The following is a 22619-nucleotide window of genomic DNA, read 5'->3' on the forward strand; positions in this document are numbered from 1 at the left end:
GCAACTAATGAGTTAGTTGCGGGATGATGTATTACAGAACAAGTAAAGAGACTTGCCGGTAACGAGAATGAACTAGGTATTGGATACCGACGATCGAATCTCAGGCAAGTAACATACCGATGACAAAGGGAACAACGTATGTTGTTATGCGGTCTAACCGATAAAGATCTTCATAGAATATGTAGGAGCCAATATGGGCATCCAGGTCCCGCTATTGGTTATTGACCGGAGACATGTCTAGGTCATGTCTACATTGTTCTCGAACCCGTAGGGTCCGCACGCTTAAGGTTACGATGACAGATATATTATGAGTTTATGCATTTTGATGTACCGAAGGTTGTTTGGAGTCCCGGATGTGATCACGGACATGACGAGGAGTCTCGAAATGGTCGAGATGTAAAGATTGATATATTGGAAGCCTATGTTTGGATATCGGAAGTGTTCCGGGTGAAATCGGGATTTTACCGGAGTACGGGGAAGGTTACCGGAACCCCCCGGGAGCTAAATGGGCCATGATGCGCCTTAGTGGAAAAGAGAAGAGGCAGCCCTACATGGGCTGCGCGCCACCCCCTTCCCCTAGTCCTATTAGGACTAGGAGAGGTGGCCGGCGCCCTCTCTCTCTTTTCCCCCTCCGTGAATCCTATTCCAACTAGGATTGGGGGGGGGGGGAATCCTACTCCCAGAGGGAGTAGGACTCTCCTGGCGCACCCTTTGTGGCCGGCCAGCCTCCCCCCTTTTGGTCCTTTATATACTGAGGTAGAGGCACCCTAGAACACACAAGTTGATCCTCGTGATCTATTCCTTAGCCGTGTGCGGTGCCCCCAGCCACAATAGTCCTTGATAACATTGTAGCGGAGTTTAGGCGAAGCCCTGCTGCTGTAGTGCATCAAGATCGTCACCACGCCGTCGTGCTGACGGAACTCTTCCCTGACACTTTGCTGGATCGGAGTCCAGGGATGGTCATCGAGCTGAACGTGTGCTCGAACTCGGAGGTGCCGTAGTTTCGGTGCTTGATCGGTTGGATCGTGAAGACGTACGACTACTTCCTCTACGTAGTGTCAGCGCTTCCGCAGTCGGTCTGCGTTGGGTACGTAGACAACACTCTCCCCTCTCGTTGATATGCATCACATGATCTTGCGTGAGCGTAGGAATTTTTTTGAAATTACTACGAAACCCAACAACTATGTACACTAAGCATATGAGGAAGATACAACTCAACTAACATGAAAGGTAAACTATCTTAAGCATGTGCTAAACTATCGCAACAAGACCCAACTATCTGAGGCTACCATAAGACCAAAGTGATCATCCATAAGAATGCACAAGAGACTAAGTACTCAATTATAGCACATAGACGAAACAAGACATGAAAGATCACTTGCATGACTGACAACTAGACATCTAACAATGCCACAACTAGATAAAGTATATATGAAGAAGTCTAGGCATACAACAATGTAATAGTGAGGTAGACTAGATATAACACTAATCATGGATGATCATGACACAAGATGCCAAACTATGCTACTAGTAGAATACAACTTATAACTATGACATAACTTAGTTGATATCAACTAACATGACTATCAAGAATGGCATTATCACACAACACTATCATGCTAGTTGTGACTTATAAGAAAAAGGGAAAAGCATACTAAGCAAGTACACATCTAGGTCATGGCATCAATCACATCAAGCAATTTGCTATACTAGCATGAATAACATGAAGACATGTATTTCTACCTAGTACAACCTAGACTTGCTAATACATATCTGGACAACCTAGGCATCATAGAACACATGGGTCGTTACACACATGTTATGCAATCTCTTTATACAATCGCAACAACATGGCATAGTATTGATCAAGCAAAAAGTTGCTCAATATAATAATGCACAAGATCAACAAACTACCATAATGTAAATCAAGGCTAACCATATGTGTAGTCATACAATGCAAACTAGAAATGATATAGTACATGGTATGCATACAACCAAACATGCATTCTATTGTAAGCAATTGTTAACACGGCATGGTAATAATCTAATATAAATAAACACACATGATAATTATCAATATGCAATAAACTAGTTTTATTCCATCAGAATGATTCTATATAGCAATACAAATATGAATGACATAAAGCATCCAACCATGAAATCGTGGATAACAAACATCTAGAAAGAAGAGGAACAACTTGGGAATTATATTCTACACAACAAACTATAATGCACTCATTTCCAAACAACAAGGCATTTTATTTGACATCTAGCATAAAGAAAACTATGCAAAACACCTATAAATGATGCCTAATAACTATCAGAGGCATGCCACGCTTTCAAACCAATAAAACGAACATGCGACATGGACGGAAATGAAAATTTAAACCATATATAAGATATCTTCATGCTAAAAAATAAGAAAATAAGAAAACATGAAGTATTTAATAATTAAAGAATTCAAACAAAGCTTAGAATAATCTTACAAAGTCCTAAGCATGGAGACAATTCACCAAAAATCTGTATGCATTCTCAACATAGAACCATAAACAATACTAAGCATTATTTAAATGATAACAATACGATTACCTATCAATGCTCCAAATCTGATTAAAATAGTAACACCCGACAAGCATGTACGAACTATAATAATCTGATACACCAATCAACTCGTACACATGGTAAGAATTTGCAAAGACTTGTACAGAGACATATCATAGGACTACGCACGCACCAAAGAAAAATACCATCAAGATCATACTATATTTGACAATTTAAATAATCCTACAAATACGTCTAAGAAATCACATGATACTCTCTGTAAAATATATGAGATGATTAGCATGCACTCCTAACATTATGAAATATTTAGGAGTAACTTCTAGACATGTCATGAACATGCAATAAAATAACATATTAACATAAAAGTTAACCGAACAAGAAACCCATTTGAATTTTACCGAAAACAACTATGATTAAAACCACCCCACAACACACCTATTACAATGACAATCTAAATATACCTCCGAGTTCCTATGACCAAAACTATCATTTTATATGTTGACCTCAAGACCATCTGACGAACAGAAAAAAAAGATATGTCGTTGCCACCAATCGATCTCGGTTTCGAACACACGCGGCCAACGACAGAGATAGGTTGAATCATGATGTCTACGGGATACACTAGGTGATGACAAGCACGCGTGCAAAAGGAATTTGATAGCGGCTCAATGAGTTTTACGGAACGGTGCGACGAACTTGATGAGCAGTGTACGCGGACATGCAGAATTCTTCGTGTCTGGTTGACGTATCGTGTTCCTTCTTCCCTGAATGGAATCATGGCGTGGTGGAGGAGTTTATGGCACAAGGATTTGGATAGAGATGGTCCGAGTCATCAGGATCGAGCATCGGTGTCCATGTAGCTTCAAAGTTCATGGAGTTGCCTTGGAGACAGGGAGAGGGGAAAGGAAGAGGGAAGGGGTTGCTACGGGAATTGAAGAGAAGGTGGAGGCACTGAATATGATGGCTTCAGTTTTGGAAACAATGGGATTGATGGAAATTACTGAGGGTTGTTTCTCTTAAGTACCTGGTTGTTGATGTTTCCTTTTTCCCTGAGTTGTGAACGTACAGAGAAACGAGAAGAGGGGTTCGTTGGGTTGGGAGTGATGGGCCAGATCGGGCCAGGCCCATGAGTAAGGAGGGAAGCAGGAGAAAAATTAGAGAGGGAGTTGTTGCGCTATAGTCCAAGAGATATGGAGAAAGAAAAATAAAAAAGATGGGCTGGGTCCATACGGGTGAGAGGAATAAGAGAAGGTAGATTGGGCGTTGGATATTGCCCAACGTTTGGGAAAAGAAATTAAATATATTTTCTTTCTTAGGAAAACCTAGAAAAGGAATAGAAGCTAACAAATTCAAAAGAAGTTCCAAATACATATGCGCATAATTTAATATGCTGAAGGGAGAAAACCAAAACCCAACTAAAAGAGAAGGACAAACTCAATTTAAACTTAAGTTTGCATTAGGTCAAATTAAATCCTCCAAATTATAGAAGTTCAATTTAAGCTTTCTTAACAAATAAAACAAGTGAAATTTTCTCGCCCTGATTTTTGGAATAAAAAAAATTCTTAAACATTCCGAGAATCGGTATGTTACAAAGCACCACGTTCAAGTAGAGGGTACAACGGGTTGTGGGAGAGTGGACCGCTGTAGATAGATGGGGGAAGGTGATGAAGATGCTGGTGAACATGATGGAGGTGTTGGTGTATATCGCCGTCACACGATGATGGCCCCGGCGGCGTTCCGGTGCCACCGGAAGAGAGGGGGAGAGGGCCCCCTTCTTCTTATTATTCCTTGACCTTCTCCCTAGATGGGAGAAGGGTTTCCCATTTGTTTCATGGCCTCCATGGCGGCGGAGGGGAGAGAGCCCCTCTGAGATTGGATTTGTCTCTCTGTCTCTCTCTGTTTCCGCATTCCTGATTCTGGCCTTTCACCGTTTTTTATATTCCCGGAGATCCGTAATTCCGATTGGGATGAAATTTTAAGACGATTTCTATCCGGATATTAGCTTTCTTGCAGCGAAAGAAGGGCACCAACCGCCTTACAGGGTGGCCACGAGGGCCTAGGGTGCGCCTGACCCCCTGGGCGCGCCTCCTGCCTCGTGGCCCCCTCGGGCATCGTCTCGTGTTGATTATTCTTCCCAAAAATCACATATATTTCAAAAAAATTCTCTGTCAGTTTTTATCCCGTTTGGACTCCGTTTGATACGGATTTTCTGCGAAACAAAAAACATGCAACAAACAGGAACTGACACTGGGCATTGGATCAATATGTTAGTCCCAAAAATAGTGTAAAAAGTTGCCAAAAGTATATGAAAGTTGTATAATATTGGCATGGAATAATCAAAAATTATAGATATGACGGAGACGTATCACTCACCTCCTGGCCTTAACCACGACATCGTGACCTGGCATACCAGCGACGGCTGAAGCCTGCCTGGGGACTGGGACCTGTCGGTGTAGGGCGCAAATCTACCGCGAGAATGAAAAGGGGGAACAATGTCGAAGCGAGACACACAACTGCAACCTTATACAAGGAGTAATAAACATTGGAGCGAAAGCATTACAATTTTTTACATACCCCCACAGGGTTTGTCACGATTCTGTGCAGGGAAACAAAAGAAGGAAGCTTCAAGGAACCCCGGCTGCTGGGCATCGCCGACGACGTCGAGTGGACGCCGCTGCCGCATTCTGGGCACGGTAGGAGCTCAGTGGCACGTAGCTATCGTGACTCGACTCAGGAGAGTCGCTAGGCTCAGGAGAGTCGCTGGACTCCTAGGAGTCGTCGCTGCTGCTGGAGGAGCTGTCGACGAGACTGGGGGCGGGCTCGACGCCCGCAGCCACACCGTACGGGCTACTTCCCCGGGGCAGCACTACAGGGGACAGCCCTCCTTGTCGGAGACCTTAAAGAACAGCGTGGAGGCACCATCGTACTCAAAGTGGATGGCGAGGGCTCCCTCCGCACGGTAGTCGCGGGCGACCTTGCCCCATCCTTGGGTCATGAAGATTTTGCCCGAAGGGGCGACCTCGACCTCCGCCCCCATGGCCAGACTGCAGCACTCGGCGTGTTGCAGCCATAGCTCAAGCAGACCCCTTGGCGGAAATTCTGCAGCGAAGAACCGTGGGAACCGGATCCACGTGCGCGGTGACATCATCGCCCACAGCATGAACTCGCGCGAGGTGGCCTCGGCGTGGGTTCGCGGGCTGGTTAGTCGTGCAGCATCAGCCTGGCACCGTGGCCACGGCCCACGTGGTGCTGGGCGCTGCCGCCCTCTCCGGAGCCTTGCGGGCGAGCATACCAAGGAAGTGGGAAGCCGGGTGGAGGCCACTCATACCAAGGATGTATCACCTCTGGCCTGTCGCCGGCATCGCAGGGGTGGCTGAGCCTCTTCTTCGGTGGGAGCGGCCCCTGCTCCTCACGGGGGGGGGGGGGGGGGGGGCTTCCCTTTCTCCACTGCAGAGAACCTCCTAATCGGTGCCATGAGAGCTACAGCAAGACGGCAAGGCAGAGATGAAGAAGAATGGTCGGGTGGCGAGAAGATGGAGATGAGCAAGGGGGCTCCGCCCCTCTTCTCATTTATAGCCGGAGGGAGGCCAACCGTCGGCCTCCATGATTGCACGCAATGATGGTTTTTTCTCTGCATGCAGCAGGGTCTCATCAAGTCGAATGGTTGCCGAGGCAGCGTGCAAAAGTGGAGACGCCCACGTCCCATCAAATGCCATGCATCGACCAAGGCCGCAGGTGGTTGGGGACCGCGGTGCTCAGCATTTGCCCTTTGGCTTCGCCTCGAAGCCAAGTCCGAGCACGCCTTGGGCCCGGGGGCTACTGTCGGCGTCCTGGGAACAGGGTACCCAGACATGCCTGCTTGCGGCCAGCAGTGTGTCTCCATCGACGGCCTGGTATGGCCCAACTTCAACATCAAAAGCTCAAGACCCTCGTGAGGGGCCAAGCCTCACGAGGCGGAAAACACCAAGACCTCCACGTGGGGTGGCCTCCCCAGGCTGGCTCCCGAGGAGCGGACATATCTATGCAAGGCTCACCTCGCGAGGATCAAATGACGTGAGCCATGATGACCAAGGCCAGGCGGGCGCAGTGTACCAGTTTCCTCTTTGGTGCTAAGGAGGCAAGCGCAAGCGCGGAGTCCCGAGGAATCAGCCAAAGTTTTCCATTTCGGTGCAACAAGACCAAGACCACCAGGACGGCAGGACAGAGTTCATCGCCGAGCCCACCACGGCGTCACCACCAGAGGCTTTTGCAGGCGAAGACTACTTTTATCAGGATAGCGTGTACTAGTTGTCTCCCTTCGAATTTGGCCGTTGTGGGATCCCTTCCCGCCTACATTTGGGAAGAGGACCGAGGCCACTATAAATAGAGCATCACCACCATCGTATGAGAGGACAGATCATTTGTACCACTCTCACACCCACCAGCTCATCGAGCACAAGAACACTCCTCCTGAGGCTGTTCTTCCACTGTACTAGTTCATCCTCGGCCCCTCAAGGCTAATCCACCACAAAGATGGAGTAGGGTTTTACACGACAAGGTGGCCCGAACCTGGGTAAATTGTTGTGTCTCTTGTCCATTCGGTTCGTCAAGCTAGGCCATGGGATTAGCAGGCAGGCAGACTGGGGAGGACGAGCTCTTCGCACGCACCCCAAAGTTCGAACCTCTCAAGGGTCTGCGGAACCCGTAATCCGACGAAGACGCACTTCTCTGATTTGGGTTCGAGCTTATTAGGCTGAAGCCTTTTGGCATAAGTGTCGCACCCCAAATTTTAAGAAAAGATAGCTTAGGTTTCTTGCCAAACCACAATTCATACGGTGTCGTCTCAACGGATTTTGATGGTGCCCTATTTAACATGAATGCAGCTGTCTCTAATGCATAACCCCAAAACAATAGTTGTAAATCGGTAAGAGACATCATAGATCGCGCCATATCTAATAAAGTACAGTTACGACATTCGGACACACCATTACGCTGTGGTGTGATACATCTCTGTCGTATCAAATTTTCCAAACACTTTTGCCCTTGTTTTGGACTCTAACTTGCATGATTTGAATGGAACTAACCCGGACTAATGTTGTTTTCAGCAGAATTGCCATGGTGTTATTTATGTGCAGAAAAAAAAGTTCTCAGAATGACCTGAAACTTCACGGAGATTATTTTTGGAAATAATAAAAAATACTGGGAAAAGATCAAGACCAGGGGGCCCACACCCTAGCCACGAGGGTGGGGGGGGCCCTACCTCGTGGGCCCCCTGGAGCTCCTCCGACCTCAACTCCAACTCTATATATTCATGTTCGAAGAGAAAAAATCAGAGAGAAAGATTCGTCGCGTTTTACGATATGGAGCCGCCGCTAAGCCCTAAACTCTCTCGGGAGGGCTGATCTGGAGTCCGTTCGGGGCTCCGGAGAGGGGAATCCGTCGCCATCATCATCATCAACCATCCTCCATCACCAATTTCATGATGCTCACCATCGTGCATGAGTAATTCCATCGTAGGCTTGCTGGACTGTGATGGGTTGGATGAGATTTATCATGTAATCGAGTTAGTTTTGTTAGGGTTTGATCCCTAGTATCCACTATGTTCTTAGATTGATGTTGTTATGACTTTGCTATGCTTAATGCTTGTCACTAGGGCCCAAGTGCCATGATTTCAGATCTGAACCTATTATGTTTTCATGAATATATGTGAGTTCTTGATCCTATCTTGCAAGTCTATAGTCACCTACTATGTGTTATGATCCGGCAACCCCGAAGTGACAATAGTCGGGACCACTCCCGGTGATGACCGTAGTTTGAGGAGTTCATGTATTCACTATGTGTTAATGATTTGGTCCGGTACTCTATTAAAAGGAGGCCTTAATATCCCTTAGTTTCCACTAGGACTCCGCTGCCACAGGAGGGTAGGACAAAAGATGTCACGCAAGTTCTTTTCCATAAGCACGTATGACTATATTCGGAATACATGCCTACATTACATTGATGAATTGGAGCTAGTTCTGTGTCACCCTAGGTTATGACTGTTACATGATGAACCACATCCGGCATAATTCTCTATCACCAAACCATTGCCTATGAGCTTTTCATATATTGTTCTTCGCTTATTTACTTTTCTGTTGCTATTGATACAATGACTACAAAATACCAACATTACTTTTGCTATCGTTACCGTTTTCTACCATTACCACTACTATAATATTACTTTGCTACTAAATACCTTGTTGCAGATATTAAGTTATCCAAGTGTGGTTGAATTGACAAACAACTGCTAATACTTGAGAATATTCTTTGGATCCCCTTGCGTCGAATCAATAAATTTGAGTTGAATACTCTACCCTTGAAAACTGTTGCGATCCCCTATACTTGTGGGTTATCAAGACTATTTTCTGGCGCCGTTGCCGGGGAGCATAGCTCTATTCTTTGAGTCATTCGGGATTTATATCTGCTTATCATTATGAAGAACTTGGGAGATCCAAAAACCAAGATTTATCCCTCAACTACGAGGGGAGGTAAGGAACTGCCATCTAGCTCCGCACTTGATTCACCTTCTGTTTTGAGTAAGCTTGCGACACCTAAACCTGCTTCTGCTATTGATTCTGATATGTCGTATATTATTAATGATGCCACTTCTGCTATGCATGATATTTATGATGAAACTACTTCTATGGTTGATACAACTGTGCCACTTGGTGAATTTCTTGATGAACAACTTGCTAGGGCTAGAGAGAATGAAATTATTGAAACTCGTAATACTGATGAAAGTGATTATGAAGGCTCTCCTAATAAATATGAATTACCTGTTGTGACTGAGGGCTATGTTATGGATGAAGAAACTAAAAGAGACTTTCTTGCTTCCAATGATAGAAGTGATCTTAAGCAATTATTAGCTAAGCTTAAACAAAAAACTCTGAATGCTAGAATGAAATATGATTCTGCTTATGCTACTTCACCTATCTTTGTTACTGATCAGGATTATGAATTCCCTATTGATCCTGATATAATTACTTTGGTTGAATCTGATCCTTTTTATGGCTATGAATCTGAAACTGTTGTGGCACATCTTAGTAAATTAAATGATATACCTACCCTCTTCACTAATGATGAGAGAACTTGCTACTTTTATATCCTTAACATGTTTCTGTTCTCATTAAAGGGTGATGCTAAGATATGGTTTAATTCTCTTGATCCTGTTTGTGTGCGTAGTCCCCAGGATATGATTTATTACTTCTTCGCTAAATATTTCCCTGCTCATAAGAAACAAGCTGCCTTAAGGGATATATATAATTTTGTGCAAATTGAAGAAGACAATCTCCCACAAGCTTGGGGGAGGCTTCTCCAATTACTTAATGCTTTGCCTGATCACCCTCTTAAGAAAAATGAAATACTTGATATCTTTTATAATGGACTAACCAATGCTTCCAGAGATTACCTGGATAGTTGTGTTGGTTCTGTTTTCAGGGAAAGAACAACGGATGAAGCTGAAATTCTATTGAATAATATGTTGACAAATTAAAATAATTGGACACTTCCTGAGCTTATTCCTAAACCAACTCCGAAGAAAAGGGGTGTTCTATTTCTTAGTCCTTATGCAAGAGGCAAAGAAATCCATGAAAGAAAAAGGTATTAAAGCTGAAGATGTTAAGAATTTACCTCCTATTGAAGAAATACATGGTCTTAATTTACTGCCTATTGAAGAAATATATGGTTTTAATCCATCACCTATTGAAGAAACACATGGTCGTGATAACCCGACACAGGTAGTAAAGGTAAATTCTCTCTATAGATATGATAAAGCTAAAATTCCATTCACCAAGTTTGCTAGCCCATGCTTAGATGAGTTGGATAAATTTATGGTTAAGCAAGAAAACTTCAATGCTCATTTTGGTAGAGAATTAAAACGCAGTGCAGATATGCTTGAACACTTGGGTGATTATATGGCTAATGTCAAAGGTGAACTTAAACTTATTATTAAACATGCTTCTACAGTTACCACTCAAGTACAATAAGTACTTAAGGCTCAAAATGATTTGCTCAATGAATTGAATAGTAAGAATAAGGACTATGTTGTCAGAGTGGCTACTAGAACTGGTAAAATGACTCAGGAACCTTTGTACCCTGAAGGCCACCCTAAGAGAATTGAGCAAGATTCTCAGAGAAATAATATAGATGCACCTAGTCATTCTAAAAGGAAGAAAAAGAAAAATGATAGGAGTTTGCATGCTTCTAGTGAACCTATTGCTGAAACACCTGAGAATCCAAATGATATTTCTATTTATGATGCTGAAACACAATCTGGTAATGAACATGAACCTAGTGATAATGTTAACAATAATGTTCATGTTGATGTTCAACCTAGCAATGATAATGATATAGAAATTGAACATGCTGTTGATCTTGATAACCCACAATCAAAGAATCAACATTATGAATAAGAAAGACTTTATTGCTAGGAAACATGGTAAAGAAAGAGAACCATGGGTTCAAAAACCCATGCCTTTTCCTCCCAAACCATCCAAGAAAAAGGATGATGAGGATTTTGAGCGCTTTGTTGAAATGATTAGACCTATCTTTTTGCGTATGCGATTAACTGATATGCTCAAAATGAATCCTTATGCTAAGTATATGAAAGAAATTGTTACAAATAAAAGAAAGATACCGGAAGCTGAAATTTCCACCATGCTTGCTAATTATACTTTTAAGGGTGGAATACCAAAGAAACTAGGAGATCCAGGAGTACCAACTATACCATGCTCCATTAAAAGAAACTATGTTAAAACTGTTTTATGTGATCTTGGAGCCGGTGTTAGTGTTATGCCTCTTTCTTTATATCGTAGACTTGATTTGAATAAGTTGACACCTACTGAAATATCTTTGCAAATGGTTGATAAATCAACTGCTATACCTGTCGGTATTTGTGAGGATGTGCATGTTGTGGTTGCAAATGTTACTATTTTAATGGACTTTGTTATTCTTGATATTCCCGAGGACGATAGTATGTCTATTATTCTTGGAAGACCCTTTTTGAATACTGCAGGGGCTGTTATTGATTGCACCAAAGGCAATGTCACTTTTCATGTTATTGGTAATGAGCATACGGTACACTTTCCGAGGAAACAACCTCAAGTCCACAGTATCAATTCTATTGGAAAAATTCCATCGATTATTTTTGGAGGTTTTCAATTTCCTCTTCCTACTGTAAAGAAGAAATATGATATTCTTATTCTTGGGGATGTGCTTATCCCCATTGAGGCAACCTAGTCTTATTCGAAAATTCTCCGGTTCCATGTTATTCGAAATGAGTTTGTTAACAAGACTTGATCAACCTTGTTAATGGATTCCTTTTGAAGATCATGAGATGGATGAAGTTAGAAAGCACAACCTTCTGTGCCCTCCTTTTACTTTCTGTTATTTATATTAAATAAAGTAAAAAATAGTATTTTCTATCTGTTATCTGAATTATATGTGCAATATAAAAATACCCCAAAAATAAAAGTTCTCCAAATGCCCTGAAATTTAAATATGATTTTTTTCTGGAATATTTGAGAATATTTGGCACTTAGAACACAACAGGGGGGCACCCACCTAGCCACGAGGGTGGAGGGCTCGCCCTACCCCCTGGATGCGCCCCCGCCTCGTGGGCCCACGGTGGCCCTCCTCCACTTATTCCCGCACCCACACACTTCTTCTTCCTCCAAAAAAAAATCACTGTCCAGCTCAAGCACAAGTTCTAGCTCATTTTGCTGCGATTATCGATCTCCTTGCTCAAAGCACCTCTCACAAAACTGCTTTGGGGGATTGTTCCTTGGTATGTGACTCCTCCACTGGTCTAGTTAGATTTTGCTCTAGTACTTTATTCATTGCATATTTTTGCTGCTTAGATGACCCTGTTCTTGAGCTTGCATGTCAAATTTATATGGTTCCAAGTAGTTCTAATGCATGATATAGGATCTAGGCACTTGTAGGAGTAGTTGCTATCAATTTTGTTTAGTTTGGTTTACTTTTATTTGAAGTTACTAAAAATTTCAGAATTTTTCAGAGAATAATGAAGAGATTTTTGAGGGGCTCATCGAGCCGAAGCTCGAAGGAAAAGCAAAATGAAGAAGCAAAGAGGCCCAAATATAATCTGCCTCGCATCGCGGAGGTTTGGCCGTGTGAATGGCCTTGTGAAGATTTCTTGAGAGCAGCCGTGATTTATGATGACTTCTATGAATTGGCTGAGAATGCAGGCCTCACCGCCTTCCTCCACGACCAGCGTGAACAGTATCTCTTACTCACCAATATCTTTGTGCAAAACTTTCATTTCCATGCTAGGAGCTCACCACCTACGGTGGAGTTTTATTTATACGATGAGCATAAGGAGATGTCACTTCGTGATTTTTGTCGGGTTTGTTTGATCCCTTTCGAGGGCATCATAGAGGAACCACATCACGACGATGTGGGTGGTGTTGGAAATATGCCCTAGAGGCAATAATAAATTGGTTATTATTATATTTCCTTGTTCATGATAATCGTTTATTATCCATGCTAGAATTGTATTGATAGGAAACTCAGATACATGTGTGGATACATAGACAACACCATGTCCGTAGTAAGCCTCTAGTTGACTAGCTCGTTGATCAATAGATGATTACGGTTTCCTGACCATGGACATTGGATGTCGTTGATAACGGGATCACATCATTAGGAGAATGATGTGATGGACAAGACCCAATCCTAAGCCTAGCACAAAGATCGTGTAGTTCGTATGCTAAAGCTTTTCTAATGTCAAGTATCATTTCCTTAGACCATGAGATTGTGCAACTCCCGGATACCGTAGGAATGCTTTGGGTGTACCAAATGTCACAACGTAACTGGGTGGCTATAAAGGTTCACTACAGGTATCTCCGAAAGTGTCTGTTGGGTTGGCACGAATTGAGACTGGGATTTGTCACTCCGTGTAAACGGAGAGGTATCTCTGGGCCCACTCGGTAGGACATCATCATAATGTGCACAATGTGATCAAGGAGTTGATCACGGGATGATGTGTTACGGAACGAGTAAAGAGACTTGCCGGTAACGAGATTGAACAAGGTATCGGGACACCGACGATCGAATCTCGGGCAAGTATCATGTTGCTGGACAAAGGGAATTGAATACGGGATTGATTGAATCCTCGACATCGTGGTTCATCCGATGAGATCATCGTGGAGCATGTGGGAGCTAACATGGGTATCCAGATCCTGCTGTTGGTTATTGACCGGAGAGTTGTCTCGGTCATGTCTGCATGACTCCCGAACCCGTAGGGTCTACACACTTAAGGTTCGATGACGCTAGGGTTATAGGGAAAGTATTTACGCGGTTATCGAATGTTGTTCGAAGTCCCGGATGAGATCCCGGACGTCACGAGGAGTTCTGGAATGGTCCAAAGGTAAAGATTGATATATAGGAAGTATGGTTTTGGCCACCGGAAGTGTTCCGGGCATCACCGGTAGTGTACCGGGACCACCGGAGGGGTCCGGGGGTCCACCAGGTGGGGCCACCGGCCCCGGAGGCATACATGGGCCAATAGTGGGAAGGGACCAGCCCCTAGGTGAGCTGGGGCGCCTCCCCACCAACGCCCATGCGCCTCAAGAGGAGAGGGGGCAAACCCTAGGCGCAGATGGGCCCTAAGGTCCACCCTATGTGCGCCCCCCTCTCTCTCCCCCTTGGCCGCCTCCCAGATGGGATCTGGGGGCTGCCGCCACTCCTAGGGAGGGAACCCTAGGTGGGGGCGCAGCCCCTCCCCTCCCCCTATATATACTTGAGCAAAGGGGCAGCCCAACACACGATTCAATCTCCTTGTTGGCGCAGCCCTACCCCTCTTCCTCCTCGTCTCTCGTAGTGCTTGGCGAAGCCCTGCTGGAGTCCCGCACTCCTCCACCACCACCACGCCGTCGTGCTGCTGCTGTATGGAGTCTTCCCCAACCTCTCCTTCTCCCCTTGCTGGATCATGGCGTAGGAGACGTCACCGGGCTGTACGTGTGTTGAACGCGGAGGTGTCGTCCGTTCGGCACTAGGATCATCGGTGATTTGGATCACGACGAGTACGACTCCATCAACCCCTTTCACTTGAACGCTTCCGCTTAGCGATCTACAAGGGTATGTAGATGCACTCTCCTTCCCCTCGTTGCTAGATTACTCCATAGATTGATCTTGGTGATGCGTAGAAAATTTTGAATTTCTGCTACGTTCCCCAACAGTGGCATCATGAGCTAGGTCTATGCGTAGTTTCTATGCACGAGTAGAACACAAAGTAGTTGTGGGCGTCGATATTGTCAATTTACTTGCCGTTACTAGTCTTATCTTGATTTGGCGGCATCGTGGGATGAAGCGGCCCGGACCGACCTTACACGTACTCTTACGTGAGACTGGTTCCACCGACTGACATGCACTAGTTGCATAAGGTGGCTAGCGGGTGTCTGTCTCTCCCACTTTAGTCGGATCGGATTCGATGAAAAGGGTCCTTATGAAGGGTAAATAGAAATTGGCATATCACGTTGTGGTTTTGGCGTAGGTAAGAAACGTTCTTGCTAGAAACCTATAGCAGCCACGTAAAAACTTGCAACAACAATTAGAGGACGTCTAACTTGTTTTTGCAGCATATGCCTTGTGATGTGATATGGCCAAAGGATGTGATGAATGATATATGTGATGTATGAGATTGATCATGTTCTTGTAATAGGAATCACGACTTGCATGTCGATGAGTATGACAACCGGCAGGAGCCATAGGAGTTGTCTTTATTTATTTATGACCTGCGTGTCAACATAAACGTCATGTAATTACTTTACTTTATTGCTAAAGCGTTAGCCATAGTAGTAGAAGTAATAGATGACGAGACAACTTCAAGAAGACACGATGATGGAGATCATGATGATGGAGATCATGGTGTCATGCCGGTGACAACGATGATCATGGAGCCCCGAAGATGGAGATCAAAAGGAGCAAAATGATATTGGCCATATCATGTCACTATTTGATTGCATGTGATGTTTATCATGTTTTACATCTTATTTGCTTAGAACGACGGTAGCTTAAATAAGATGATCCCTCACTAAAATTTCAAGAAAGGTGTTCCCCCTAACTGTGCACCGTTGCGAAGGTTCGTTGTTTCGAAGCACCACGTGATGATCGGGTGTGATAGATTCTAACGTTCGAATACAACGGGTGTAAGCCAGATTTACACAGCAAAAACACTTAGGTTGACTTGACGAGCCTAGCATGTACAGACATGGCCTCGGAACACGGAAGACCGAAAGGTCGAGCATGAGTCGTATAGAAGATACGATCAACATGAAGATGTTCACCGATGTTGACTAGTCCGTCTCACGTGATGATCGGACACGGCCTAGTTGACTCGGATCATGTTTCACTTAGATGACTAGAGGGATGTCTATCTGAGTGGGAGTTCATTAATAGTTAATGAACTCAATTATCATGAACATAGTCTAAATTGTCTTCGCAAATATGTTGTAGATAAATAGCTCACATTGTAGCTCCCTGTTTCAATATGTTCCTAGAGAAAGACCAAGTTGAAAGATATTGTAAGCAATGATGCGGACTAGGTCCGTAGTCCGAGGAGTGTCCTCACTGCTACACAGAAGGCTTACGTCTTTGATGCACCGCTCGATGTGCAAACCCCTACAACGTCGTCTGTGGATGTTGTGAACACCTGACAGACACATTCCTGATGACTACTTGATAGTTTAGTGCACCATACTTTACGGCTTAGAATCGGGATTCCAATGACGTTTTGAACGCCATAGAACATATGAGATGTTCCAAGAGCTGAAATTGGGATTTCAGGCTCATGCCCGTGTTGAGAGGTGTGAGACCTCTGACAAGTTCTTTTGCCAACAAGATGGAGGAGAATAGCTCAGCTAGTGAGCATGTGCTCAGAATGTCTGGGTGCTACAATCACTTAAATCAAGTGGGAGTTAAACTTCCAGATAAGATAGTGATTGATAGAGTTCTCTAGCCACTACACTAAGCTACTAGATCTTCGTGATGAACTATGACATGCAAGGGATGGAGTTGATCCCGGAGCTGTTCGCGGTGCTTAAGACCGCAAAAGGTAGAAATCAAGAAGGAGCATCAAGTGTTGATGGTTTAACAAGACCACTGGTTTCAAGAAGGGCAAGGGCTAGAAGGGAAACTTCATGGATGGCAAACCAGTTGCCGCTCCAGTGAAGGAACCCAAGGTTGAACCCAAACCCGAGACTAAGTGCTTCTATTGTAAGGGGAACGGTCACTGGTAGCGGAATTACCCCAAATGTATGGTAGATAAGAAGGCTGGCAACTTCAACAAAGTTTATACGTGTTATTAATGTGTACCTCACTAGTACTCCTGGTAGCACCTGGGTATTGGATACCGGTTCAGTTACTATTATTGGTGACTTGAAGCAGAAGCTACGGACTAACCGGAGACTGGCTAAGGGCGAGGTGACGATGTGTGTTGGAAGTGTTTCCAAAGTTGATGAGATCACCATCGCACGCTCCATCTGCCTTCGGGATTAGTATTGAACCTAGATAAATGTTATCAGGTGTCTACGTTGAGCATGAATATGATTATATCATGTTCATTGCAATATGGTCATTCATTTAAGTTAGAGAATAATGGTTATTCTGTTTACATGAATGATACCTTTCAGGGTCATGCACCCTATGTGAATGGTTCATTGAATCTCGGTCGTGGTAATACACATGTTCACGCCAAAAGATGTAGAGTTAATAATGATAGTACCACTTTCTTGTGGCACTGCCGCTTAGGTCATATTGGCGTAAGATGCATGAAGAAACTCCATATCGATGGATGTTTGGAGTCACTTGATTTTGAATCGCTTGACACATGCGAGCCATGCCTCATGGGCAGGATGACTAAGACCCCGTTTTCAGGTACAATGAAATGGGCAAGTGACTTGTTGGAAATCATACATGCAGATGTGTGTGATCCAATGAGAATTGGAGCATGTGGTGGATATCGCTATTTTCTCATCTTCACTGACGATTTGAGTAGATATAGGTATATTTACTTAATGGAGCACAAGTCTGAAACATTTGAAAAGTTCAAGCGATTTCAGAGTGAAGTTAAGAATCATCATAACAATAAGATCATGTTCCTACGATCTGATCAAAAGGGGATTTTCTGAGTTATGAGTTTGGAAAATCACTTAAGACATTATGGAATTGTTTCACAGTTGAAGCCACCTGGAACACCACAAGGTAATGGTGTATCCGGACGTCGTAATCGAACCTTATGAGATATGGTGCGATCTATGATGTCTCTTACCGATCTACCGTTTTCATTTTGAGGTTATGCATTAGAGACAGCTGCATTCACTTTAGATAGGACACCATCTAAGTCCGTTGAGACGACATCATATGAACATTGGTTTAGCAAGAAACCAAAGTTGTCGTTTCTTAATGTTTGGGGCAGCGATGCTTAAGGCTTCAGCCAGAGAAGCTCGAACCCAAAGCGGACAAACACATCTTCATAGGATACCCAAAGGTGAAAGTAGGGTATACCTTCTATCTCAGATCTGAGGGCAAATTGTTTGACGCTAAGAACGGGTCCTTTCTCGAGAAGGAGTTTCTCTCGAAAGAATTGAGTGGGAGGAAGATAGAACTTGATGAGGTTGTCGAACCTTTACTTCAACCAGAGAGTGACGCAACACAGAAAGATGTTTTTTGTGGAGCCTACGTCTGTTGAATAGGAAGTTAATGATAGTGGTCATGAAGCTTCGGATCAAGTTGCTATCGAACCTCGTAGGTCGACAAGGACATGTACTACTCCGAAGTGGTACAGTAATCCTGTCTTAGATATCATGTTGTTAGACAACAATGAACCTACGATCTATGGAGAAGCGATGGTGGGCCCGTATTCTGACAAATGGTTAGAAGCCATGAAATCCAAGATAGGATCCGTGTATCAGAACAAAGTATGGACTTTGGTGGACTTGCCCGATGATCGGCAAGCCATTGAGATAAATGGATCTTTAAGAAGAAGACGGACGTGGGCGGTAATGTTACCGTCTATGAAGCTCGACTTGTGGGAAAGAGTCTTTTCACAAGTTCAAGGAGTTGACTATGGTGAGAATTTCTCACCCGTAGCGATGCTTAAGTCCGTCGGAATCATGTTAGCATTAGCTGTATTTTTCGATTATGAAATCTGACAGATGGATGTCAAAACAAGTTTTCTTACCAGTTTTCGTAAGAAAAAGTTGTATGTGATACAATAAAAGGTTTTGTCGATCCTAAGGATGCTAAAAGGTATGCTGGCTCCAGCGATCCTTCTATGGACTAGAGCAAGCATCTCGGAGTCGGAATATATGCTTTGATGGAGTGATCAAAGCTTTTAGGTTTATACAATGTTTGCTAGAAAATTGTATTTACAAGAAAGTGAGTGGGAGCACTACAACATTTCTGATAAGTATATGTGGATGACATATTGTTGATCCGAAATGATGTAGAATTTCTGGAAAGCATAAACGGTTGTTTGAAGAGTGTTTTTCAAAGGAAGACCTGGATAAAGATGCTTACAAATTGGGCGTCAAGATCTATAGAGATAGATCAAGACGCCTGATGATACTTTCAAAGAACGCACACCTTGACATGTTTTTGAAGGAGTTCAAAATAGATCAGTCAAAGAAGGGGTTCTTACCTGAGTTGTAAGGTGTGAAGTTGAGTAAGACTCAAAGCTTGACCACGGCAGAAGAAAGAGGAAGGACGAAGGTCGTCCCCTATGCTCTTGTCATAGGCTCTATACGGTATGCCATGCTGAGTACCGCACCTGATGTGTGCCTTGCCACATGTCTGGCAAGAGGGTACAAAGGTGATCTAGGACTGGATCACCAGATAGCGGTCAAAATTATCCTTAGAGGAATAAGGAAATGTTTCTCGGTTATGGAGGTGATAAAGAGTTCGACGTAAAGAGTTACGTCGATGCAAGCTTAACACCTATCCGGATAGCTCTGAGTAGAGATACCGGATACGTATAATGGAGCAACAATTTGGAATAGCTCCAAGTGGAACGTGGTAGCAGCATCTACGATATGATATAAAGTTTTGCGAAATACATAGGGATCTGAATATGGCAAGACCCGTTGACTACAACCTCTCTCACAAGCATAACATGATCAAACCCAGAACTCTTTGAGTGTTTATCACATAGTGATGTGAACTAGATCATTGAGTCTAGTAGACTCTTGGATGTTGGTCACATGGCGATGTGACCTGTGAGTGTTAATCACATGGCGATGTGAACTAGATTATTGACTCTAGTGCAAGTGGGAGACTGTTGGAAATATGCCCTAGAGGCAATAATAAATTGGTTATTATTATATTTCCTTGTTCATGATAATCGTTTATTATCCATGCTAGAATTGTATTGATAGGAAACTCAGATACATGTGTGGATACATAGACAACACCATGTCCCTAGTAAGCCTCTAGTTGACTAGCTCGTTGATCAATAGATGATTACGGTTTCCTGACCATGGACATTGGATGTTGTTGATAACGGGATCACATCATTAGGAGAATGATGTGATGGACAAGACCCAATCCTAAGCCTAGCACAAAGATCGTGTAGTTCGTATGCTAAAGCTTTTCTAATGTCAAGTATCATTTCCTTAGACCATGAGATTGTGCAACTCCCGGATACCGTAGGAATGCTTTGGGTGTACCAAACGTCACAACATAACTGGGTGGCTATAAAGGTTCACTACAGGTATCTCTGAAAGTGTCTGTTGGGTTGGCATGAATCGAGACTGGGATTTGTCACTCCGTGTAAACGGAGAGGTATCTCTGGGCCCACTCGGTAGGACATCATCATAATGTGCACAATGTGATCAACGAGTTGATCACAGGATGATGTGTTACGGAACGAGTAAAGAGACTTTCCGGTAACGAGATTGAACAAGGTATCGGGATACCAACGATCGAATCTCGGGCAAGTATCGTACTGCTGGACAAAAGGGAATTGAATACGGGATTGATTGAATCCTCGACATCGTGGTTCATCCAATGAGATCATCGTGGAGCATGTGGGAGCCAACATGGGTATCCAGATCCCGCTGTTGGTTATTGACCGGAGAGTTGTCTCGGTCATGTTTGCATGACCCCCGAACCCGTAGGGTCTACACACTTAAGGTTCGATGATGCTAGGGTTATAGGGAAAGTATGTACGCGGTTACCGAATGTTGTTCGGAGTCCCGGATGAGATCCCGGACGTCACGAGGAGTTCCGAAATGGTCCAGAGGTACAGATTGATATATAGGAAGTATAGTTTTGGCCATCGGAAGTGTTCCGGGCATCACCGGTAGTGTACCGGGACCACCGGAGGGGTCCGGGGGTCCACCAGGTGGGGCCACCGGCCCCGGAGGCATACATGGGCCAATAGTGGGAAGGGACCAGCCCCTAGGTGGGCTGGGGCGCCTCCCCACCAAGGCCCATGCACCTCAAGAGGAGAGGGGGCAAACCCTAGGCGCAGATGGGCCCTAAGGCCCACCCTAGGTGCGTCCCCCTCTCTCTCCCCCTTGGCCGCCTCCCACATGGGATCTGGGGGCTGCTGCCACTCCTAGGGATTGAACCCTAGGTGGGGGCACAGCCCCTCCCCTCCCCCTATATATACTTGAGCAAAGGGGCAGCCCAACACACGATTCAATCTCCCTGTTGGCGCAGCCCTACCCCTCTTCCTCCTCGTCTCTCGTAGTGCTTGGCGAAGCCCTGCTGGAGTCCCGTGCTCCTCCACCACCACCACGCCATCGTGCTGCTGCTGGATGGAGTCTTCCCCAACCTCTCCTTCTCCCCTTGCTGGATCAAGGCATAGGAGACGTCACCGGGCTGTACGTGTGTTGAACGCGGAGGTGCCGTCCGTTCGGCACTAGGATCATCGGTGATTTGGATCACGACGAGTACAACTCCATCAACCCCTTTCACTTGAACGCTTCCGCTTAGCGATCTACAAGGGTATGTAGATGCACTCGCATTCCCCTCGTTGCTAGATTACTCCATAGATTGATCTTGGTGATGTGTAGAATATTTTGAATTTCTGCTACGTTCCCCAACAGATGGGTTTATTGATACCATCACTGTAGGGGAAAAGAGGAAGGTTTCTGATGCATGAACTACTAGCATACACTTTCTTGTTCTATGTTGCTTTACTATATTTGCTAGTAGATGCTTAATTGGGCGCGGAAACTGTGGAAACCAGAGTGCCCTTGATATTGTTATTTTGTGCCACGCCTTATTTTGTGATGATACATTCAGCATGGGTGCTATTATTGCAAAGCGGTTAAATCTTAACCGTACTAAGGGCCCCGTCTTTGGAGGCATCTTCTCCTCGCGCCTAGCTGCACATTCTAACATACCTATTAGGCATTATGAGAAGGAAGAAAATTGTTGCCTCCTGTTTATTTAGATTATAAGAGTATGGTAGCACACGATTTTATTGTTAAGAATAGGGAAAATGAGCTCAAATACAAATTGTTCTTTGATAAACATCATCCTGAGACTATTACCCTGCCTGCTCCTTCCTTGTTTGATTTATCTGCAGGCAAGTTCCTTGTTCCATTGGAGGCTATTCACGCCTACCAGAACCCTACATCAGCCACAGAGCCAAAGTCGGAACCACAAGTTGATCCTCCACGACAGTCTAATTACCAGTGGGATCCGGAGATGATTGCCAACCAGTGGCAATCAGAGTCTTCTTCTTCGCAGTACGACCCCAACTATTATGGATATCCGCCAGGCCAACCATGGCAATAGACCAACTTAGGCCAAAAGCCTAAGCTTGGGGGGTACGTATACATTCACATTCACACACTCATTGCCATTTGTTGGTGCTCATACTTTTTCATTGTATCATCCATGCTAGTTTATTTTCTCTTTTTATGCTTTCTTCTTCTGTGTTTAATAAACCTTAAGAAAAACCAAAAAAATTAGTTGTAACTTTTAGCTAGTTTTAATTTCCATGCTTGTAGTAGTAATTAAAAAGAAAACCCATAAAGATTTCCCATTCTTCTTTTTGCTTGGTGGGAGCT

Source organism: Triticum aestivum, chromosome 1A (genome assembly GCF_018294505.1).
Source record: "Triticum aestivum cultivar Chinese Spring chromosome 1A, IWGSC CS RefSeq v2.1, whole genome shotgun sequence".
NCBI lineage: Eukaryota > Viridiplantae > Streptophyta > Magnoliopsida > Poales > Poaceae > Triticum > Triticum aestivum.